General features: G+C 44.8%; 1 long non-coding RNA gene across 1 annotated transcript in view; it reads left to right on the top strand.

Moving 5' to 3' along the window:
* The window catches only part of LOC147106469 (uncharacterized), a 48281-nt gene extending 35658 nt beyond the window's left edge, over nucleotides 1–12623 (top strand). The window contains exon 2 of the long non-coding RNA XR_015081461.1: nucleotides 12187–12623. This is a non-coding gene — a long non-coding RNA (uncharacterized LOC147106469). The remainder of the gene's footprint in view (nucleotides 1–12186) is intronic.
* Nucleotides 12624–26024: the final 13401 nt, after the last annotated feature.

Raw genomic sequence — 26024 nt, 5'->3', positions numbered from 1 at the left:
CAGCGACAGGATCGGACAAAGTCAGCATGGATTTACAAAAGGTAAATCGTGCTTGACTAATCTACTGGAATTTTTTGAGGATGTAACTGGTAAAATAGATAAGGGAGAACCAGTGGATGTGGTGTATTTGGACTTTCAGAAGGCTTTTGATAAGGTCCTGCATAAGAGGTTAGCGTGTAAAGTTAAGGCACATGGGATTGGGGGCAAGGTATTGACTTGGATAAAAAACTGGTTGGCAGACAGATAGCAAAGAGTTGGAATAAACGGGTCTTTTTCCAAGTGGCAGGCAGTGACTAGTGGGGTACCGCAGGGATCGGTCCTTAGACCCCAGCTATTCACAATATATACTAATGATGACCTGGACGAGGGAACGAGATGTAATATCTCCAAATTTGCAGACGACACAAAGCTGGGTGGGCATGTGTGTTGTGTGGAGGATGCCGAGAAACTCCAGGATGATTTGGACAGGTTGGGTGATTGGGCAGAAGCATGGCAGATGCAATATAACGTGGATAAATGTGAGGTTATCCACTTTGGTGGCAAAAACAGGAAGGCAGATTATTATCTGAATGGCAATAGATTGGGCGAAGGGGAAGTGCAACGAGACCTGGGTGTCCTTGTGCACCAGTCGCTGAAGGTAAGCATGCAGGTGCAGCAGGCGGTTAAGAAGGCAAATGGTATGTTGGCCTTCGTAGCGAGAGGCTTTGAGTACAGGAACAAGGATGTCTTGCTGCAGTTGTACAGGGCCTTGGTGAGACCACATCTTGAGTATTGTGTGCAGTTTTGGTCGCCTTATCTGAGGAAGGATGTTCTTGCCATGGAAGAAGTTCAGCGAAGATTCACCAGGCTGATACCTGGGATGGCAGGTATGACGTATGAGGAGAGATTGGGTCGATCGGGCTTGTACTCGCTAGAGTTTAGAAGAATGAGAGGGGATCTCATTGAAACTTATAAAATTCTGACAGGACTGGACAGACTAGATGCAGGAAGGATGTTCCCGATGGCGGGGGAGTCCAGAACCAGGGGCCACAGTCTAAAGAAATGGGGTAAGCCATTTAGGACAGAAATGAGGAGGAATTTCTTCATCCAGAGAGTGGTGAACCTGTGGAATTCTCTACCACAGAAGGCAGTAGAGGCCAATTCATTAAATATATTCAAGAAGGAGTTAGATATATTTCTTAAGGCTAAAGGGATCAAGGGATATGGGGAGAAGGCAGGGACAGGGTACTGAGTTTGGATGATCAGCCATGATCACATTGAATGGTGGAGCAGGCTCGAGGGGCCGAATGGCCTACTCCTGCTCCTATCTTCTATGTTTCTATGTTTTAAGACGCTCCTTAAACCTAACTCTTTGACCAACCTGTCCTAACCTCTCCTGATGTGGCTCGTGTCAATTTTTTGTTTTTGATAACGCTCCTGTGAAGCGCCTTGGGTCATTTTATTACGTTAAAGGTGCTGCATAAATACAAGTTTTTGTTATTGAAATACGTTGTATCTTGTCATATAACATCGGGGTTTCGGTTGTTTTTAGTTCCAGGAAGGTCGATTACAGAGGCAGCAGAGATTGTTATATCTTGGGGGGAAAGGGAAGAAATGGAGCGTTAAAGGAAACCTTTATCATTTATTCGTAAATCCAAAATGCAATGATTAAATCGCTTGCAATATTATTATGATTAACTCTTCCCCAAAAAGAAAAAGATTAGCAAACTTTCAATCATGAGGAAAATGCCCCTTTAAAACACTTGCTAAAATACATTGAAGCCAACATCTGCAGCAGATTTTCCTCGTACTGAGTTTGAGCATGAAGGCTCGCTGCGCACAGCGCGGGAGGGAAGTTGTGCGGGTTCCATTCGAGTGTGCGATCCTTCCTGCCCAACATTCCTCTCCAACTCCACCCAGGCAACGCTTCACGGCCAAATGCAAGGAGAGGAAGATGTAAACTTTCAACAACTTATGAATTCTACAACTACAATGATTATGGGCGAGAAATTGGCCCATTAGCGGCTGTTTCCCGGGCGCTATCCGGCCTACTGAGCCCCCAGTATGGTGGGTAGGAAGCGCACGCACATTTCCAGCCGGAAGTGCGCCATACAACAACAACTACTGCAAGAACTTGCATTTATATAGCACCTTAAATGGAGATAAACATTTCAAGGTGATTCATAGAGGTGTAAGGAAGAAAATGGATCCGGAACACTGTGAATCAGGAATGCTGGGATTCGGGAATGCTAGGATTCAGGAATGCTGGGAATCAGGAACACTGGGAATCGGGAATGCTAGGATTCAGGAATGCTGGGAATTGGGAACACTGGGAATCATGAATGCTGTGAATCAGCAATCCTGGGAATCGGGAATGCTGCAAATCGGGAATCCTGGGAATTGGGGATGCTGCAAATTGGGAATGCTGTGCATTGGGAATCCTGTGAATCGGGATCACTGTGAATTGGGAATCCTGTGAATTGGGATCACTGTGAATCAGGAACACTGTGAGTTGGGAATCCTGTGAATTGGGAAGGCTGTGAATCAGGAATCCTGTGAATCCGAATCATTGTGAATCGGGAATCCTGTGAATCGGGAATGCTGGGAATCGGGGTCGCTGCTAATCGGAAATGCTGCAAATCGGGAATGCTGACATTCACATCCGGTTTTCCGCTCTGTGCTCAGTCAATGTGGCTCAGTTCAAGGAGTCTCACCTACCAAAACATTCCCTAGTAACTGTCGCACTGTCAGCCTTTGATTTATTTGCCACTCACTGCAAGAGTTAAACCTCCATTGTTCACCCAGGCTGGAGTTTCTATTTATTTAAATACTGAACAAGTTTGTTGATAATTTATGTAACAGAATTATATAATCAGTTGTAAACTACCGAAGGACAACTAAATTATTTAAAAATATTAAATGACCTTCAGTTGGTTTGTTATCAAATCTGTGCAGCATCAGTGTGTACACGGTTGTCATGACTTCCAAAGTTTATATTTTTGCTCAGTTTTGTGTCTCTGTCGATCAGTGTTGTCCAATCGCTGGCTATCCACAGTGACACCATTTTAACCACATTCATTAGCCACTTGAATGAGGCAGTCAATGTGCCCACAAGTGATGATGCTGATTGAGGGATTACTGTTAACCAGCAGAACTCACCTGCTTCTACTTGGAATAGTTCCATGGGATCTTTTACAGTCACCGGAGAGAGCAGAAGGGGCCTCGGATTAATGTCTTATCTGAACGACGGCACCTCCGACAGTGCGGCACTCCCCCAGTACTGCACTGGGAGTGTTAGCCGAGATTTGTGTTTAAGGCTCTGGAGTGGGACTTGAACCCACAACCCCTGACTCAGAGGCGAGAGATCTGCCCACTTTTTTTTAATAAATATACTTTATTGAACATTAAGAACATTTACAACATCTTGATCATGTCATTGTATGATACAAATCAATTCCGCCGCTCTGCACATCAATTCCGCCACCACATTTTAACATCAAAACCTGAAGTTTAATTTGTCTCCTGTAACATATATTAATCAATTGTACTTTAAAAATTGGTTGTAAAATACTATCCTTAAATTCCTTTCTGAATAAAACATCCACAGAGCCTTAAAATGATCTTTTAGCTTATATTTAAAAATACTCTTTTAGAATCATTCTCCTCCCCTTAAAAAACAGCGCATTCCTTCTTTGCACAATCACGAATCTAACCAAACTGAACATTAAATTAATTGCCGCTCTGCTAGACTCGGGCAGACTCTCCTGCAATCCCCATCTCAAAATTGAGTCCCACGGGATTCCCATTCTCGCTCTTTGGTCCCCACCCAACAAAAAAGCTTCACACAACTGTCGAACATAGTACTTAAAGTCATTTAACTGCAGACATAACACCAGTAAATGGGACAGAGTCTCATCCCGTGTCCCACACACTGGGCAAGTTGCCGCCTCCACTCGCCCAATCTTGCACAAGACCGTCATGGTAAAAATCCGGTTATGAGCCAATTTGAAATCCAGTTCAATCCACTCTGGACATTTAAAATTCGCCCACACCTCCCTTCCAAATTCTGTCTTGAATCTCCATTCTCTAAATACCTCATAGAAATCTCGAGTATTACAGTTGTCAAATTGGACCAACTCTCCCCCTTTCTCCAGTACAAAGCTTGGAAAAGCAGGATGCATTTTACTTCCTTTGGAGATTTCCGCATTTATTTCTTCCATCCAATCCTGTGGCATTGCCCTCACAATCTTCTCATACATAATTCCTATTGCTTTTTCCTCTACCTCCTGATCCTCCTCCCACACCATGTCCCTCACTATCGCTTCTGGCAACCAACCTGGAATCACCTCATATAATACATCTTTCACAGATATAATCCCAGCTTTTACATAGAAACATAGAAACATAGAAGATAGGAGCAGGAGTAGGCCATTCGGCCCTTCGAGCCTGCTCCGCCATTCAACGAGATCATGGCTGATCATCCAAACCCTAGCACCCGGTCCCTACACCGACAGCCATCCCACCCAAACCCTATCCCCGTAACCCCGTAACCCCACGTATTTAATCCCCCCTAACACTAAGGCTCAATTTTTATCATGGCCAATCAACCTAACCCGCACATCTTTGGACTGTGGGAGGAAACCGGAGCACCCGGAGGAAACCCACGCAAACACGGGGAGAATGTGCAAACTCCACACAGACAGTCACCCGAGGCCGGATTTGAACCCGGGTCCCTGGCGCTGTGAGGCAACAGTGCTAACCACTATGCCACCAAGCTTTATAAAAGCTTGATTAAATAAAACCTCTCCTTCGATGTTGACCCACCTGTAATGATCAGTAACATGTCATTCTAGAATGGTACACTAGTTGGAGCTGTATGTTTAATAGTGGGCTACCCACAAGGCAGTCGTCAAGATGGATGCCTGTACACTAGTCCACATGGCTGAATAAATGACTAGCTCAAGCTAGCTGTTCATAATGAAAACGTCTATTTATTTATGAACATAACATGGTACCAGGATTGGTAATATCTGCTGAATATTGTGAAACGCGACATGGAGAATTTGAAGCCACTGGAGGGTTTGAAACTCACGGGGAATGTCGACTGCAATTGGCGGACTTTCAAACAACAATTCGAACTCTACATTGCCGCCATCGGGTTCGGTACGATGCCAGACGCAAGAAAAATAGCGTTGCTGCTCACGGTTGCAGGCCCGCAGGTATTTAATATGTTTGTATTTGATCAAGAGGGGGACAGAGAAAAGATGGACGATGTAATAAAGAAGTTTGATACACATTGTTCTCCCAAAAAGAACGAGACCTATGAGAGGTACGTGTTCCATTCACGGACACAGCAGCAAAATGAGACTTTTGATAGCTTTGTGACCGATCTGAAACTGAACGCACAGACATGTAATTTCTCTGTACTGAAATCATCCATGATTTGTGACCAGATTGCGTTTGGTATTCATGATAAAAAGGTCAGGGAACGTTTGTTGAGAGAAACTGAACTAACATTGGAGAAAGCTATGAAAATATGCCATGCCAGTGAGCTAGCTCAGCAGCACGCAAAGACTTTCAGTGAAATTAATAATAATGCGACTGTAGTAAGTGATAGTGCTACTGTCGGTGCTGTGTCCTACAAGGGGAAGAAACATGGGCAGAACAGAAATGCAAAGCAATCGGAGGATGGAATTTTTAATTGTAAACGCTGTGGTTACCAGCACCAGTCAAGACAATGCCCAGCGTTTGGAAAAATGTGCACAAAATGTAATGGAAAGAATCACTTTGCCAAACAATGCTTTTCAAAAGTAAAAACAAAGAAAGGGCAACAAGTCAATGGCCCAGTAATTCAGGTCCCAATGCGTGAGTACGGAGGGGGTACTCAGGCGTGGGCCCGATGGAAGTGCTGGTTTTCAGCATGCACAGCGCATGTGCGGAAAAACGGCATTTCCTTTCCTCTGAACCAAGGGGTTCAGAGGTCGAACGTGTGCGTGCAGGAGTCTGCGTGTGCGCGCTGAAATTCCTTCTTTTTTTAAGCTTTGCCCGTGCGTGAAGGCCTCCGGTTTTTACGCATGAAAAAAGCAGACGTAAGGACTTCGTTTTAAAAGGTAAGGGGTCCATTAATTAAAGTTAGAACATTTTTCCACAGGTTTATTATAGAATTTACAGTAAGGTAAGTGTATTTTTAGACCCGATTTAAAAAAAAATTATTTTTTTCAAAAATTTGAATAATTGTTTAAATTAGTTTTTTTTAGAGTTATTAATAGTTCATTTAATTAGTGGGATTTTTAAAAACTTTTATTTGAAGTTTAAGTACTGTTTTGGGCACCCGGAGTTTTCATGAGTTTGACAGTTCTTACTATCAAACTCATGAATGAACTTTTGCAACCTCCGATTGGTTGCCCAGTGCTCACGTGATCCCAGCTGACGCATCACACTAACTACGCCACTGGATCACGCAAGCACAGCGCGCCGGGAGCTGAACCGGGCCACAGAGAGGAAATGCACGCAGGCCCAGGTTTCAACTGTCGGTGCGCTAGGTAAGTGTAGGTCGGGGGCTTGCACCCGCGGGAAGCCCCCGACACCAATTTCTGGGCCATTGTGATTGAGGACACTGATTTAAGTGAGACATTTTTTGTAGGAATGGTGTCATGTGACAATATCAAAAAGGATACAGAAAATGTGCAGCCCTCAGGAATGGACAATGCTGAACATAAAGTTAATGCAGTAAAAGAGGACAAATGGATGATGCCAATGCAGGTAAATGGAGCATTAGTTACATTGAAACTAGACACTGGGGCAAAAGCAAACTTAATCAGTATGAGTGACATTAAAAATATGAAAGGAAAGCCCAAAATACAGAAAAAGTCAGTACTACTGAAGAACTATAATGGACAGAAAATAGATAGCTTAGGTGTATGCACATTTAAAGTGACAGTCAAAGACAAAGTGCATCATCTCATGTTTTCTGTTGTGGCTAAAGGACTTGATTCACTACTAGGTGACAAAGCTTGTGAAGACTTAGAACTGGTCAAGAGAGTCTACCGTATAAACTGTGCCATAAGCAGACCAGATGACTCAGTGGATTCTGTAGTGAGTAATTTCCAGGATGTGTTCAAAGGATTTGGAGTTCTACCATTCACTTACAAGATCCAGCTAAAGGAGGATGCTCAGCCAGTGGTACATGCTCCACGGAGAGTTCCAGCACCCCTGCGTGACCGGCTCAAGAATGAACTGGACAGAATAACCACACTAGGAGTCATCAGGAAAGTCGAAGAGCCAACAGACTGGGGTAACTCCATGGTATGTGTAAAGAAAAAGAACAATGATCTAAGAGTATGCATGGATCCAAAGGACTTAAATGCAAACATAAAACGTGAACACTACCAGATTCCCAAGTGAGAAGAAATCACCAGTGAAATGTCAGGTGCCAGATACTTCACAAAGCTCAATGCCTCACAAGGATTTTGGCAACTAAAACTGGATGAAGAGAGCACCAAATACTGTACCTTCAACACACCATTTAGCAGGTATTGTTTCCTCAGAATGCCTTTCGGGATAATATCTGCATCTGAAATCTTTCATAGAGCAATGGAACACATAATTGAAGGTCTGGAAGGAGTTCGGGTCTATGTTGATGACATCATCATGTGGGGCTCCACACTGAAAGAACACAATGAGAGACTGACTAAAGTGCTACAGAGCATACGCCGGAATGGACTGAAGCTCAACAAAGCCAAGTGTCAGTTTGGCGTCCAGGAAGTCACTTTCCTAGGAGATAATCTATCTGGTAAAGGAATAGAGCCAGATATGGAAAAAGTAAACGCCATACTCAACATGCCCTGACCCACTGACAAAAAAGGAGTGCTACGCATCATGGGGATGATAAACTTCATTGAAAAGTTCATTCCTAACTTGTCAGCCAAGACAGCCTGTCTGCGAGACCTGCTACATAAAACAAATGAGTTCGCATGGACAGAAAGACATGAACAAGAGTGGATGAACCTCAAAATAGTGCTGACAACCACACCTGTACTCACCTTCTTTGACCCAACAAAGAGAATCAAAGTGTCAACGGATGCATCAAAAGATGGCTTCGGTGCGGTCTTGCTACAAGCAGAGGGTGAAGATTGGAAGCCTGTTGCCTATGCCTCCAGGTCTATGACTGACTCTGAGTGTCGATACGCCCAGATTGAAAAGGAATGTCTAGGCTTGGTAGTTGGACTAGAAAAGTTCCATGGCTACATATATGGACTTCCTACCTTCATAGTTGAGACAGACCACAGCCCATTGGTTGCCATCATTAAAAAAAATCTGAATGAGATGTCTCCAAGGATTCAACGATTCATGATGAAGCTGAAAAGATATGACTTTGAACTGATCTACACACCAGGCAAACACATAGTGTTAGCAGATGCACTATCCCAAGCACCCACAATGAGTCATGTGAGCTCTACTGAGGAAGACGTGGATGTTCATGTGAGTATGGTCACTGCTGCGCTGCCCATGTCAGACACAAAATCAAAGCAAATAGCAGAAGAAACTGTAAAAGATACAGTGTTACAAACAGTAATAGAGAACATTCATCGTGGTTGGCCAAAAGGTTCCTGTCCAAAGTACTATCACATCAGGTCAGAGTTAAGTGTTGCAAGTGGACTATTACTAAAACAGAACAGAATAGTCATTCCACAGGCTCTACGTCAAGACATGCTCAAAAGGATTCATGAGGGACACCTCGGAATTGAAAAATGCAAAAGGAGAGCAAGAGACACTCTTTATTGGCCTGGCATAAATAAGGACATTGAGAACATGATAGGCATATGTGAGACATGTCAGAAACATCAAAACAAACAAGCAAAGGAACCAATGATAGTAGCTGACTTACCAACAGCACCATGGCAAAAGGTTGGTATGGACCTCTTTCATTTGAATGGTAAAGACTATCTAATAGTGATTGACTACTATTCTAACTATCCTGAGATGGCGCTGCTCTCAAGCACATCAGCAAGCAGTGTCATAATGCATGTTAAATCCATCTTCGCCAGACATGGAATTCCCAGGATTGCCGTTAGCGACAATGGTCCGTGCTTCAACTGTAAGGAGTGGCAACAGTTTGCAGCACATTATGACTTTCAACACATCACATCCAGTCCTCTGTATGCTCAGTCGAATGGTAAGGCAGAGAAAGGTGTTCAAGTTCTCAAACAGCTACTGAAGAAAGCAATAGAAAGCAAGTCTGATCTTTATCTCACCCTGCTGAGCTACTGAGCCTCCCCTTTAGACTCTGGTTCTTCACCTGCTGAACTCCTAATGGGTCGCAAGTTGCGCACCACGCTACCCTGCTGTGCAAAAGAAAAGCAGAGTAAGGAATTGAGACAGAGACTTCAACTGTTAAAGCTGAAACAGAAATCACACTATGACAAGTCATCCAAAACTCTGAAACCATTGACAAGGGATGATGTTGTCAGGATTGAGGATCCAGATGCATGGAACAGGAAAGCTGCAGTTCTTGAGGAAGTAGGACCAAGGTCATACACTGTTAAGCTGTGTCTTTATGCATTTCTCCACTTCACCTGACGAAGGAGCAGCGCTCCGAAAGCTTGTGATTTCAAATAAAGCTGTTGGACTATAACCTGGTGTTGTGTGACTTCTTACATTTGTCCACCCCAGTCCAACACCGGCATCTCCACACCACTGTTAGAACTGAGGAAGGACAGATTCTCAGGAGGAACCGCCGTTCCCTCCTGAAAACACAAGAAACTATCCAAGAGCAAATCGATGACAATGCCGCAACTGAATCTTGTCACTCACCACCAGAACAATCTAACACAAATACACATACAGGCTCTCATGAAAACACATCAGACTTACCTGTGCTGAGAAGATCCACATGTGAAGTAAAAAAGCCTGATAGACTTAATCTTTGAGTACAAAGAAAACTATAATAAAAGAATGAAAAGCTTAGAGTTCATAAAGTAAAGCTTTGAAAATGTGTTGACTGTTGTGAAGATGTTTATGTCATTATGATTGATTGATATTGATTTTGTTTAACCTCTAAGGAAGGGGGATGTAATGATCAGTAACATGTCATTCTAGAATGGTACACTAGGTGGAGCTGTATGTTTAATAGTGGGCTACCCACAAGGCAGTAGTCAAGATGGATGCCTGTACACTAGTCCACATGGCTAAATAAATGACTAGCTCAAGCTAGCTGTTCATAATGAAAACGTCTATTTATTTATGAACATAACACCACCTGTTCAAAAATAAGGGCTGTTCTAAAAATTCCTCAGCCCCCTTGGGCATAAACTGCACACTCTTTAAAAATTGGGCCCAAGTCTCTACAACCCCCTTATAAAACCTAGGGAGAAGTTTAATCGATTTCAAAAACATATTATTGTATTCCATATACAATATCCCCTGCCCTCCTATCCCACTTCGTTTTAAAAAATGCTCAAAACAACTCTTCCAAAAACTTGTATTTGACTTCTGAAGAAATCTCTTCACCCATTTGATTCTAAAGGATTTTTTCTTCAAATCAATATCTGGGAAATTGAGTCCTCCCTGATTCCTCCGTCCAGTGATGGTATTGTAAGCCACCAAGGCTGGTTTCCCTTCCCATAAAAACCTCACACAAGCCTCTCGGATGGACTTTTCCGCCCACTCAGGAATATCCTCCACCATCAATAAGTACCATAGCTTAGATAGCAGGAGGGCAGACACCACTGTCGCTCTTCCTTGCACTTTCAACCACCTTCTTTCCCATCTTCCCAAAATCTTTTTAATTTTCATAACCTTCGGTTCCCAATTTAATCGATCCACTTCATCCCTGTCTTTCTTGCACCCCATATGCACCCCCAGAACTTCCAAAACCTCCACCACCTTAAAGGGACATTCCCCCAACCATTCCCCCTTACCCCTCCCTGCAACCAAGCATTGGGACTTACTATAATTCACTCTGGCACCTGAAGCTCTACAATATTCCTCCACTACATCCATAGCTTTCCTCACTGACTCCCCATTTCTCAATGTTAAGGTTGTGTCATCTGCATATTGGTGTATCACCGACACCAGCCCAGAACTGGGGACCACATTCCAAACACACCTTGTTTCTTTTGCATCATGTAACCTAATGGTTTTGCTACCAATGTGTACAACAATGGGGACAGGGGACAACCCTGTCTCACTGATCTCTGTATCGGAAAATACTTGGATAAAAAACCATTACATTTAACACAGCTAAATATGTTTGAATAAAAAATCCTTATCCACTGAATGAAATTTTCCTTGAAACCAAATGCTTCCAAAACCTTCAATAAAAACTCATGAGAGACCCTATCAAAGGCTTTCTCTTGATCTATCTTTAATGGCCCAGAAATTAGTGTCCCAACGCGCGAGTAAGCACCGTGTACTCACGCGTGGGCCCGATGGAAGTGCCGGTATTCTTCATACACAGCGCATGCGCGGGAAATCGGCACTTCTGTTCCCCTGAAAGCAGGGGTTAAGAGGTGGAACGCGTGTGACGTTTGAGGCAGCGTGTGCGCATTGAACTTCGGCGTTTTTGTGAATTGCTGCAGCGAGGGTAAGTCCCCAGCATTTACACATCTGAAAAGGATGAGTAAAGCCCCCGAGAAGCTCCATAACACTCAGGAGGAAGAACTCTTTCATCAGTGGAGCTTCTAAACGGCACATTCTTGGCTGTGAAAGGGAGAAAAGTTATTTTAAGAAAGTCTGAGGTAAGTTTGCTACTTTAATTATTTTTTTTAAACGAGTTTTGAGTAATGTAGGTACAGGGAGCAACTCAGCCTGTTTGCAAGGTCTAATTGAATCTGATGTGTTTATTAAAAGTGAAAATGACTGTTAGAAAATGAATAATGTAACATTTCCAAAATTTTTAAGAAAGAAAGTTTTCATCAGTAATATATTCCTTTAAGTAAGTATGTATGTATGTCTGTATATATTCCTTTACGTATGTGTATGTATGTAAGTATTCCTTTACGTATGTGTATGAATGTATGTATGTAGTTATGACTTTCAGAAAATGTTAGTTATTGAAAAATCATCTCGGGCTGTGATATTCATCAGGCGGGTATGACGTGTTACCAAGCCGATAACGCGTTTTTTCTGCCATAGCCCGTGGTGATTTCCTAGCCAGTCACTTCATTAAAATTACTTTAACAACTCCTTCCATTTTTTCCTTACAAGGACGTCTGTGTAAGGAGGAGGCCTGTGAGCGAGAAAAATGCCCTCCAGAAATGCTGCCCTGATGCTGTGTGTGATTTTGCTTCAAAGAATTCGAAACACCAGGGAACAACATAGAAGACTGAGGAACCATAACCGCCTCCTGATCAGAAGGAACTACTACCCACCCCAGAGAGTGTACAGGGAGAGGCGATCATTTGAGATGCTGTCGGAGGAGTTGTGTGTGAGGAGGCTGCGCTTCAGTAAAGAGGCAATCTGCCGACTGTGGTGTATGTAACCGTTCCACCTTTAAGAGAACTATTTTAAGAGTTGCACTACTTTATCTTGGCTGCTGTATACTGTAATACCGGTGGTGACCACACCGGTATATAAGTGCTGTGTAATGATTTATTGGGCAGTTCCGCCCTGACCTTCGACTAGTAAAGACCTGTTAAAATTTACTCTTGTGGTCTGTGTAGTAATTCTCACTATAACACACAGACTTAACAGTGGCGACGAGTACGATCTTACCCTGCGGCAGAGGTACATCCAAGGCAGTTGACGGGCGTTGAGAGGAGGCATCCGCCCTCATCATCCTGCTGAGAAAAGACGCAGGTCTGAAGAGCAAAGGAAGAATCCTGACACGAAGTCTTCCATCAGCAACAGGCAGTGATTATCCCTTCTATCACGGTGGTGGGTAAGCCGATCAGCGACGAGCAGCAAGTCGGCCACGTTGGCTGTGAAGTAAGGGAGGGAAAAACGGAGGATATAAGGGCGGAGAACTCGACCACGGCCGGGGAAAAGAGCCAGACAGAAGTCGGGGCCAGAGGCGCTGAGACTGGGGCAGCGTAAGGCACGGGAGCCGCAGTGAATGCAAACGCAGCCGGTGTAAAAGACCGGGCTACAAGCGGCTGGGAGACGCAACAGCGTTGAGAGAGAGCTCGACCGCGACCGGTGAAAAAGGCCGGGCAGCTACCGAGGCCGCGAGGCGCAGCGACCGGGTCAGCGTAAGGCGCGGGAGAAAATTAAAAAAAAAAAAAAACCGCAGCCGGGGGAAAGGACCGGACTGCAAGAGGGGCTGGGAGGCACGATTTGAAAACCGCTGGGGAGGGCGAATGCAGCAATACAGCAATCACCATTACAGCCAGCGGGGGAGAAAGGCAAACGCGGGAAGCCGCCATTTTCGTAGGCGGGGGAAGAAGACAAGCGCGGGAAACCGCCATTTTGAAAAAAAAAGAAAAGAAAAATTTCTTTTTGTTTCTCAAGAAGATTGCGAGGATGCCTAAGCGTGGTAACATCAACGATTTCGATCCCGATGTTGAAGATTGGGCCATGTATGTAGAACGCATAGAGATATGCTGTAAGGCAAATAAAATATCAGATGAAGATAAAGCACTAACCTTACTAAACTCAATGGGTGCGAAGACATACGGGCTATTGAAGCATCTTCTATCACCAGCTAAACCGGCGGATCAGACTTTCGCTAAAATTGTTGCTGTCCTGAAAAATCATTTGAACCCCACACCGCTGATGTTAGCGGAACGATTTAAATTTTATGCGGGAACGCAACTGAAAGAGGAAAGCAACGCGGAGTATTTAATTGAACTGCGTAAGCTAGCGAAATACTGTCAGTTTGAGGAAAGTCTGACAGAGGCACTGAGAGACAAATTCGTGCGTGGATTGTCGAAAGAAGGAACACAAAAGCGGCTGCTTGAAGAGAATGATCTTACACTTGATAAGGCTGTCACTATTGCAGCATTGCACGAAGCCGCAGCGAGAGGCACTGTGGAAATGCAGCTGAAGGCAGCGGTACTCAGCGTAGATCAAATGGCTTTGGGTACAACGAAATGTTATCGTTGTGGAAAGACAACACACGATCAGAACCAATGCTGGTTTAAAAACCAGGAATGTAGAAAATGTGGCAAGCTTGGTCACATAGCTAAAGTATGCCGGTCAGGAAAGAAGACCAGCAACAAAAAGTCACCGCAGGAAAAGTGCAGAAAGGTACATAAGGTGGCTGAGAAGAGTTCGGATGAACAGAATTCGGATTCAGACTCCAACAGCAAGGAACTGGGTAGTCTGAGAATTCACAATGTGAGTAAGGAAGCTGACCTACAAACTATCTGGGTCACACTGCAGATAGCAGGAGTCCAAGTGAAGATGGAATTGGACACCGGATCGGCGTTGACGGTCATGAATAAGCAAGATTACAAAAGGTTATTCACACATATTCCCCTACGGGATACGGAGATAGTATTGCAGACATACACGGGGCAAAGAGTATACCCCATCGGAAAGATAAAAGTCAAGGTGATACACAAGGGCAAAGAACACCAAGGAATGGACTTATATGTACTACCTGAGGGAGGTCCACCACTTCTGGGACGGGAGTGGATCAGGAAAATAAATATGGACTGGCACTCCCTAAAAGCAATGACGGTAGATTCCGGAAAAAAAAATGTCAAACCTGAACAATTGTCCAGAATATTGGATGAGGCTAAAGAGGTGTTCCAACAGGGACTGGGAACACTAAGAGGAATTAAGGCAAAAATCAAGATTGCAGAACATGCAAACTCAAAATTTTTCAAAGCCAGACCGGTACCTTATGCGAAACGACCTGCTGTGGAAGCTGAGCTGGAAGGGCTAGAACGTTCAGGAGTACTGTCTAAGGTGGACTGGAGTGAGTGGGCCACGCCCATTGTTCCCGTCATGAAGCGTTCATCGAGTAACAAGCCAGGGGAACCGGGGAAGGTCCGCATCTGTGGAGACTTCAAGATCGCAGTTAATCCGGTGCTTCACACGGTGCAATATCCGCTTCCGTGGATTGAGGATATCTTTGCTTCATTGTCTGGCGGGAAACACTTCACCAAGATAGACCTGGCGCAAGCGTACTTACAGATGGAAGTTGAGGAAGAGTCGCGCCAGTATCTCACAATCAACACGCACAGAGGCTTGTATCGATATAATAGACTGGTTTTTGGAGTGGCTTCGGCTCCAGCAATTTGGCAGAGGGCCATGGAGCAGGTATTACAGGGAATTCGAAACACTCAATGTTACTTGGACGATATCCTGATTACAGGAGATGACGATGAGGAACACCTTGCAAATTTGAAACTGGTGCTCACCAGATTGAAGGAATATGGACTTCGAGTTAATCGCCAGAAATGTGAGTTCTTTCAGAAACGGGTCTCGTACTGTGGTCATGTCATTGACCAGGAGGGGCTGCACAAGTCACCTGACAAAGTCGAAGCTGTTGTGAAGGCTCCCGCTCCGGAAAATGTATCCCAGTTGAGGTCGTTCCTAGGGTTGATTAACTATTACCATAAGTTTCTGCCAAATCTATCCACGGTGCTGCACCCGCTGAATGCTCTTTTGCAGAAAGAAGTACCATGGAAGTGGAGCGAGGACTGTAAGAAGGCCTTTCGCAAAAGCAAGGCATTGATCACCTCAGAGGAAGTGTTGGCTCATTTCAACCCAACGCTACCTATTCGTTTAGCTTGTGATGCTTCTCCTTATGGTATTGGAGCAGTACTCTCACACAAGTTGCCAAATGGCTTGGAAAGGCCAGTCGCATTTGCATCCAGATCATTGACCTCCGCTGAGCGCAACTATGCTCAGATAGATAGGGAGGCTCTCAGCCTGGTGTGGGGAGTAAAGAAGTTTAATCATTACCTGCAGGGCCAGAAGTTTACACTGCTGACAGACCACCAGCCGTTGGTATCCATATTCAACCCTAAAAAGGGCGTTTCCATTATGACAGCGCAAAGGCTACAGAGGTGGTCCCTTTTCCTAGGGGCACACCAATATGACATAGAATACAAAGGATCAAAACAGCATGGGAATGCTGATGGTTTATCGCGCCTACCGTTGCCAACGGTAGAAGAGGCGCCTACAGTGGACCCAGTGGAGATGTTCCACTCAACCATAGTGGAATGTCTACCAGTAACAAATTCTACCATCGAAAAGGAAACGAGAAATGACCCGACTCTCTCACGAGTCTACGATTTAACGGTGAAGGGATGGCCAGCACATGGTGAACCACTGTTGCCAGCATTCTCGCAAAGAAGAGAGCAGCTGTCAGTGTGCCGAGGAACTTTGATGTGTGGATCCAGAGTGGTGATTCCACCCAAACTCCAGCATAAAGTGCTAAAAGAGCTTCACGAGGGGCATCTGGGTGGAGTGAAAATGAAGAACCTAGCCAGAGCGTTTGTGTGGTGGCCAGGTATCGATGGAGACATCGAAGAAATGACCAAGAGCTGTCTAGGATGCCAGAAGGTCCAAAACGCCTCACCACAAGCCCCTCTACATCCATGGGAGTGGCCCTCATCTCCATGGCAAAGGGTACATATCGACTTTGCTGGTCCATTTATGGACTCAATGTTCTTAATCGCGGTGGATGCACACTCCGAGTGGCCGGAGGTAATAAAGATGCCCTCCACCACCACGGAAAAAACCATCACAGTATTAAGGACCATATTTGCCAGAAATGGGCTGCTGGAACAGATCTGTTCTGATAATGGACCGTAATTTGTGTCCGAAGAATTCAGGAAGTTCTTAAAAAACAATGGGGTTAAGCACTACACGTCCGCCCCATACCATCCCGCCACCAATGGATTAGCTGAAAGGTTTGTCCAGACCTTCAAGAAGGCCATAAAGGCCATGGGTAATGAAGACATAAATCTACAACATAAGGTAGATAACTTCTTGTTGGCGTACAGGAATGCAACACATGTGGTTACAAACCAAACTCCCGCCATGATGTTTTTCAATAGAAGACTAAGATGCCGGCTGGATTTGATCAAGCCAAACATCAGAAGGGACGTAGAGAACCGGCAATTTCAAGGCATGAATGAAAGGCCAACTAGAACCTTCCAGATAGGTCAACAAGTTTTGGCCCGGGACTACCGTACCGAGAAATGGCAGCCTGGAACTATTTGCACACGACTAGGACCGCTGATGTATACCGTGGACATTGGTGAAAGCATAATAAGGCGCCATGTTGACCAGATCATAGAGTCATCTGAAAAGGGACAACCTACTCCACAACTCTATACGCCTAATGATGAAGCAGAGATACCCATAGTATCTACCTCCGATCCGGTGATACTGGAATCAGATGAACCCGACACTGGCATTCAAGCCGAATCGACCTTGCCAAAAGAACCTACTACACCACCGAAAACTACTACACCACCGAGGCGTTATCCGGACCGAGTCAGGAAGCCTCCAGAGAGACTGAATCTGTGAACTGTTTTTACATGAAGTTGTGTATATATGTTGTTATGTTATGTTAATGGAGAATATATACTGTTAAGCTAAAAAGGGAGGATTGTGGTGTATGTAACCGTTCCACCTTTAAGAGAACTATTTTAAGAGTTGCACTACTTTATCTTGGCTGCTGTATACTGTAATACCGGTGGTGACCACACCGGTATATAAGTGCTGTGTAATGATTTATTGGGCAGTTCCGCCCTGACCTTCGACTAGTAAAGACCTGTTAAAATTTACTCTTGTGGTCTGTGTAGTAATTCTCACTATAACACACAGACTTAACACCGACTGTGTGACATGTTGAAGGAGGACCTTCAACCACACTCGAAGACCCGCACTGCCTTGTCAGTGAACATGAAGACAACCACAGCATTGAACTTCTTTGCAAGTGGGTCATTTCAAGCAGGCACCGGTGACATAAGCAGCATCTCTAAGAATGCTGCGAGGGTCTGCATTCACCAGGTCACAGGTGCCATTATGCGTAGGCTTTCAGAGTTAATTAAGTATGACTTGTCCACTCGACATCAAAAGGAGATGGCCCTTGCATTTCATCGCATTGCTGGATTCCCCAAAGTGATTGGGGCCGTCGATGGAACCCATATTGCATTGAAGGCATCACTGGATGCACCTGTGACATACACCAACAGGAAGGGTTATCATTCATTGAATGTTATGATAGTATGTGATGCGCACCTCAGGATCCTAAACGTGAATGCAGTGCACCGGGGAAGTAATCATGACTCCTTCGTCCTCCATAACTCTAACTTATATGCTGCCCTCAGCAAATTGCCTCAAGGATCCGCATGGATATTGGGAGACAAGGGCTACCCGCTAAGACCATGGCTGATGACTCCCTACCGCAAGACCAATAATGAGGCTCAGGAGAGATACAACCAGGCACACGTGTCCACACGTCAAGTGGTGGAGAGGACAATCGGAGTTCTGAAATCACGCTTCCGGTGTCTGGATAGGTCAGGGGGGACCTTGCAGTATTCTCACCAGAAAGTGACAAGGATTGTGATGGCCTGCTGTGCTTTGCATAACTTTGCCCTGCAGGAAGGACTGACCCTTAACACTGCAGAAGAGCTCCCTGCTGAAATGGAGGACTTAAGCGATGCCAATGTGCCTGTGGCCAGGCCTCATGGGGAGGAGCCAAGTGCTTCCGAAAGTAAGGCTGCTCGGGAACTGCTAGTAGCCAACACCTTCACGAGGTAGTGTCGCCTTGTACCTCCCCCTCCCCCCGCATGGCAAAGAAAGGAGCAGACACAATTTAAAGTGAAGCAGTGAACTTTTATTGCATCAGCAAACAGTTTTCAGGTTCAGTTTTGATGTAGATAGTTGATAACTTTTAAATGTTAACTAGCTATTTTCTACTTTTCAAACATTTGTAAACATGAATAGTTCAGAAAAAAATTTGTAAACAGTTTAACGTGACTTTTTCTGGTTTCTTAGTGCAATAAAGACATTCAAGGTGGAAACTAGCTATTTTCTAATTTTCAAACAGTTGTAAAAATACTTTTGCTCCAATAAAAGTTGAAATCTTTTACAAAGTGACTACATGCTGTACTGTTTAAACGAAAAGGTTACATATCCTTTCAGTCACAAATATACATTTCAATGAAAAAAGCAAAGACAACATTTAACATGTCAATAAAATGAAAAATTTAACAATTGAAAAATTTGCCCCCTCGCATCTGTGACTGAGGGTCCAAGGAGGTGCATTGTGCAAAAGGTCGTCGTCGTATGTTTCTTCACACTGTTCCCTTTGGGGAACTGTATGAAGTGGTGGAAGGATTTCTGGCCGCGTTAAACGCTCCTTCCGTGACAGTAACCATCTTCATACCAGCCATTAGGGTGGTTAGTCCTATGGCGGGAGGGTTTTACGGGCTCCCACAACCCATACGAGGGGGGGGGGGGCACCCACACCCACGGACGCAAGTATTCCGCTGGATGTCAACCCAGAATTTAGAGTCGGAGCTCCGACTCCACTTGCTGGGACTGTGTGGAGCGGGGTTCGAAACCCTACTCCTTCTGGCCCAGCGGCGGGGATGCTTACCGCTATGCCAAAGGCCCACTCCGCGCAAAAGGTGACACCCTAACGTTTCCTGCGCCTTTTCCCTCCCCGTGACTGGAGCCCTATGCTGCCACTTGAAAGACCAAGCTATCATCTGTCCTTTTCGCGGCGCCCTGGACTTCTCATTCCCAATGATGCGCAGGCGCTGCGCCTGCACCTTGTTGAGGAGATTGCTGAGGTCATCGTCAGTGAAATTTTGAGTTCTTTTAATGACGTGAATTGTGCTCATTCCAGCCATTTCACGTTGCTAATTAAATAAATTGAATGAAAAGAATGCTTTCAGGGCTTTTAAAGCTCTTTAAATTGCTTAAATTCTGTTTAAAACTACTTCAGATTCTTCAAAATCATGTAAAAGTATTTAAAAGTTTATAAAAGTTACCAAAAGATTCATAAAAATACAAAGAACCTACTAAAAATCCTGCTCTGCATATAACAAGACTTTGCAGCTTGTGAGAAAGATTGGGGGCGTGTCCTATGCTAATGCGACCTCACAGGGCGTGTCTCACTTACACTCCGCGCTGGACGCTTCGCGCTGGCTGCACTCCTGGGCGGCGTGACGTCAGACGCTGCCCGGGAGTGATCCTCAGAAAAACGGAAATCCACGCAGGCCCAGGCCTCAAATGTCGACGCGATAGGTAAGTGTAGGTCGGGGGCTTGCACCCGCGGGAAGCCCCCGACACGAATTTCTGGGCCAATACGTAAGCCTCCCTCCCACTCTCTTCCATGAGCTCTATCGCATCTCGGATTGAGACCACAGAGTCTGCGATGTCCCGGCCTATGACTCCATAGGACTGAGAGGGCCAAACTATCTGCGGTAACACCTCCTTCAAACGATTTGCCATAACCCTCGCCAAGATCTTATAATCCACATTTAATAATGTGATGGGCCTCCAATTCTTCAGATCCCGTCTATTCCCTTTATTTTTATATAAGCTAAGCTTATGATCCCTCTCCTCATAGATGGGGCCAGGCTTCCCTCAATTTTAATTTCCTTAAAAACTTCTAAGAGCAATGGACTTAAAATCTCGCAAAATTCTTTATAAAATTCTGCACTTAGTCCATCGGACCCTGGGCTTTTCCCCCCCTTCATTCCACTTATTGCTACTTTTATTTCCGCTAATCCTACTTCTTTATCACACATGCTTCTCTCATCCTCCTTTAAACCCTCTTCAATAAAAGCAGTAACCTTCTCCATCGCCAAATTGGAAATGTCTTCTCTAGTATATAACTCTTGATAAAAGCTGCTAGCCGCCTCTAAAATCTCCCCACTTTCATGAATGATCTTCTCCCCAACCTTCAACTCTTCAATTAACGATAATCTCTGTCGCAGCTTTTCTTGCTCTAGAAAATATCTGGTGCATCTTTCGCCCTCCAATGCATCTCTAGCCTTTGCACGGAGAATGGCCCCCTTGCATTTTTCAGCTTGCAATAATTCCCACTCTTCCTTTAGCACCCGGAACTTAGTCTCCGCTCCCTTATCCCCTCCGTCAACTGCTTTACAGACATCCGTAAACCTTTTGTTTATATTCTCTTCTCGATGCTGGTTAGCTGCCGCCCTCTTTTTCCCATAACGTACCGAAAAAACCTTTACCTCATACTTGAAATTATCCCACCAAACTCTTCTTTCTTTCAAGAACAAAGGTTCCTTCAAGCATCCTTTATTATATTTATAATCCTTTCTTTATTAGCAATTTCTTTCAGTTATTGATTGTTTAAAATCCACGCCCCTGAACTGATCTTAACTCTGCTGTTCCTAATTCTAAGAACCAAAGCCGAGTGATCACTAAAAACTACTTTTTTATAATAAATCTCCATCACCTCAGAACTTAACACTTCCTGCATTAACACAAAATCTATTCGGCTGTTTTAAAACATCACCCACCCAACCTGATCTGGAGAACTCCCTTTTTATGGGGTTCCGGTCCCTCCATAAGTCTCAAATTTAAATTTGCCATCATTTTTACAATCATCCCTCTGGAGTTATCATCCTTAAAGGTCATAAGAACATAAGAACATAAGAAATAGGAGCAGGAGTAGGCCAATTGGCCCCTCGAGCCTGCTCCGCCATTCAATAAGATCATGGCTGACCTGATCCTAACCGCCAATCCACTATGACAGGACTATCTCCTGAATCTAACAGAATTAGACACACGAAACAGAAGCAGGATCAGGCTACACGGCCCCTGGGCCCGCTCCGCTACCCACAGGGCCATGACCTATCCGAACCTAGACTCATGTCCAAATTCCTGCCCGCTCCCCGTAACCCTTAATTCCCTTTTCTTCTAGGAAACTGTCTATTTCTGTTTAAAATTTATGTAATGATGTAGCTTCTACAGCTTTTTGGGGCAGCATATTCCATGGACCTACCACCCTCTGAGTGAAGTAGTTCCTCCTCATCTCAGTTTTGAAAGAGCAGCCCCTTATTCTAAGACTATGCCCCCTAGTTCTAGTTTCACCCATCATCAGGAACATCCTCCCCGCATCCACCCAATCCAACCCCTTCACAATCTTATATGTTTCAATAAGATCGCCTCTCATTCTTCTGAACTCCAATGAGTAGAGTCCCAATCTACTCAACCTCTCCTCATATGTCCATCCCCTCATCCCCGGGATTAATCGAGTGAACCTTCTTTGTACTGACTCGAGAGCAAGTATGTCCTTTCTTAAGTATGGACACCAAAACTGTATGCAGTATTCCAGGTGCGGTCTCACCAATACCTTGTACAACTGAAGCAATACCTCCCTATTTTTATATTCTATCCCCCTAGCAATGAAAGCCAACATTCCATTGGCCTTCTTAATCACTTGCTGCACCTGCATACTAACCTTTTGAGTTTCGTGCACCAGGACCCCCAGATCCCTTTGTACTTCAGTACTTTCAAGTTTCTTGCCATTAAGATAATAACTTGCTCGACGATTTTTCCTGCCAAAGTGCATAACCTCACACTTTCCAGTATTGTATTCCATCTGCCAAATCTCTGCCCACTTACTTAGCCTGTCTATGTCCCCTTGCAGGTTTTTTATGTCCTCCTCACTCACTACTTTCCCTCCCATCCTAGTATCATCTGCAAACTTTGATGTGTTACACTCGGTCCCCTCCTCCAAATCGTTAATATAGATTGTAAAGAGTTGGGGACCCAGCACTGACCCCTGCGGAACACCACTGGTTACTGATTGCCAGTCTGAGAATGAACCATTTATCCCAACTCTCTGCCTTCTGTTAGATAGCCAATCCTCTATCCATGCCAGAATATTACCCCCAATCCCGTGATTTTTTATCTTAAGCAATAATCTTTTGTGTGGCACCTTGTCAAATGCCTTTTGGAAGTCTAAATACACTACGTCCACTGGTTCACCTTTATCCACCCTATATGTTACTTCCTCAAAGAACTCCAGCAAATTTGTCAAACATGACTTCCCCTTCATAAAACCATGCTGACTTTGTCTTATTAAATTATGATTATCCAAATATCCTGTTACTGTCTCCTTAATAATGGACTCCAAAATTTTACCTACCACAGATGTTAGGCTAACCGGTCTATAGTTTCCAGCCTTCTGTCTGCTGCCCTTTTTAAATAAGGGTGTTACATTAGCAGTTTTCCAGTCTGCCGGGACCTTTGCTGAGTCCAGGGAGTTTTGGAAGATTATTACCAATGCATCCACAATCCCTACCGCCACTTCCCTCAAGACCCTAGGATGTAAGCCATCAGGTCCAGGTGATTTATCTGCCTTGAGTCCCATTATTTTAACGAGTACCACTTCCTTAGTGATTTTGATCGTGTTTATCTCCTCCCCCCCTATAGCCCCCTGCTTGTCACGTGTTGGGATATTCTTGCTGTCCTCTACTGTAAAGACTGATACAAAATATTCATTCAGTGTTTTTGCCATCTCCATATTTCCCACCATTAATTTCCCGGTCTCATCCTCTAAGGGACCAACATTTACTTTAGCCACCCCTATTCTTTTTATATAACTATAAAAACTCTTACTATCTGTCTTTATATTTTTTGCTAATTTACTTTCATAATCTATCTTCCCTTTCTTAATCAATCTTTTTGTTATTTTTTGCTGTCTTTTAAAGTTTTCCCAATCCTCTATCCTCCCACTAGATTTGGCTACCTTATATGCCCTTGTTTTTAGTCGAATACTATCCTTAATTTCTTTACTTAGCCACGGATGGCTGTCTTTTTTTTTACACCCTTTTTTTCTCAGTGGAATATACTTTTTTTGGAAGTTGTAAAATAACTCCTTAAATGTACACCACTGATCATGTATCGTCTTATCCTTTAACCTATTTTCCCAATCCACTTTACTCAATTCCGCTCTCATACCTTCATAGTCTCCTTTATTCAAGCTTAGCACGCTTGTTTGAGATACAACCTCCTCACCCTCTAACTGAATATGGAATTCAACCATGTTATGGTCACTCATTCCAAGGGGATCCTTTACTAGGACATTTTTAATTAATCCTGTCTCGTTACACAGGACCAGATCTAAGGTTGCTTGCCCCCTGGTTGGTTCAGTTACATACTGCTCAAGAAACCCATCCCTAATACACTCAATGAACTCATCCTCAAGGCAGCCCTGCCCAATTTGATTCGTCCAATTTATATGATAGTTAAAATCCTCCATAATTATAGATGTTCCCTTATTACAAGCCTGGGCTGAAATGTCCATCCGAGATAAAAATACATTAAATTCCCCCACTATACAAGGATTTTCCACCTCTGCCGCTTCAGTGAATAACCCCCGAAAAAACTCGTGACGCTTGCAATGGTCGTTCGGTGCATAGATATTAAAAAGATCGCAATTAAATCCCTCCATTTTTACCCTTAGCCGTAAAAATCTCCCCTCAGCATCCTTGTCCATCAAGGCAACGTTCTCTTTTATGGACGGAGTCACCAAAACAGCCACCCCTCTACGGTTATTGTTTGCACAACTTGCAAACACCGCTCCCTTTCAAACCTTCTGAACTCTTTCTAGAATATCCTCATCCCAAAAGTTTCTTGCAGACACAACAAGTCCGAACCTTTAAAACCCTGCAACAACTGCTGCAATTTCTTCTCACCCCTCAGTCCATTCACATTAATCGAGACCAATGTAATCATGGCTCCAAAGAAGGGAAGTATGCCTGATAATCTCTCCATCATTTAATCTCTGGCCCTTCCCTCCTCACATGCTCCTTCCCAACTTCTCGGGCAGCTGTTGCTTTTTCCTGCAGCCTCCGACTCTTTTTCCCCTCCTGTTTGACCCCTCCCTGCTGTTTCAGCCTCTTCCTTGCATTAAGTTTGGGCCCAAGAGCTGCCCTTCCTCCCTCCTTCTGCCCCTCACTAACCTTTCCCTTTCCACATGATGCCACCCCACCCCCGACTTCCATGTCTCTGTCCCCCTCTAATTCCTCACACTCAAGCTCTTCTGCAACCCCCTGTGCCTGCTCCCCGCCCGATACATAATCCTGCTCCCCGTCAGATACTTCATCTCCCATAGAGAGTCTTCCTGCTATCGCAGTTTCTCCCACTGTGCCGCTCCCTTCGACCATATCTCCACCTCTGACCCTTGCACCCTGTTCCCTCTCTCCATAGGACAATGGCGTACCTTAATTGTTCCCTTCTGACGTCTCTATCTCGCCGATCCCATCCTGCTGTCCCTTTAAGGCTCCTGTCTCTTGCTCCCTCTCCCCGTCCTGCCCCCTCCCGCTCACCAAGATATCCGACTCCCTGCCTCTGCCCGGAGCACCCACATCCACCACACACCCCACTCCCGCCTCCTCTCCCCCCGCAGCCACCAGACTCCCCAGGGGGAGCCGAACCGCACTAAGGCTCGAGTCTGCACTCGACCCTCACTGCCCGTTGTTGTCTTTGTTCCCCTCCACAGCACTTGGCGTGTTTTCCGCCATCTCCATTCTGTCCTCCGCTCCGCCATCCTCTGCCTCTTCCTGTGCTCCTTTCTCCTTCATTTTACCGGCTGTGTCCTCCGACTGCACCGCTCCTCCGGCCGTTCCACTCTCATCTCCTTCTCCTTCTCCCATCTCCTCATCACTCATATCACTCCCTTCTGCCACACACTCACAGCGGGTGGAGCATTTGTGACACACCCCACAGCTCTCCGCCTTGCAGCTCCGAGCGATATGTCCCGACTCACTGCAATTGTAACAATACAAATCCGGACAGTTTCTTACGAGATGGTCATGTCCCAGACAATAGTAGCACACCTTTACTTGGTTATCGTGCAGCACACGAAAGTACTGCACTCCTTCCAGTGTCTCGAACTTCATACTGTACGGCAAAGACCTCACCCCCTCTGGGATCCGCACCTTTACATACCGGGTTCCGTCTGCTACCCGTGTTCCTGGATAGTACCTCCTCTTTATTTCAGAACAGATTTTAATGTCCCACGACTCCAACTTTTTGCTCAGCACTTTGTCCTCAATGTACACTGGCAAGTTCAAAAATGAAACCACCACCTCCTCTGAATATAGCAGAGTCACCTCCAAGAATTTCTCACCAACTTTCAGACT

Source organism: Somniosus microcephalus, chromosome 16, assembly GCF_052327205.1.
Source record: "Somniosus microcephalus isolate GS21.2 chromosome 16, FLI_Smic_1.0, whole genome shotgun sequence".
NCBI classification, from domain to species: Eukaryota; Metazoa; Chordata; class Chondrichthyes; order Squaliformes; family Somniosidae; genus Somniosus; species Somniosus microcephalus.
Note: the sequence above shows the minus strand (reverse complement) of the source record. Positions and strands in the feature narration are given on the sequence as shown.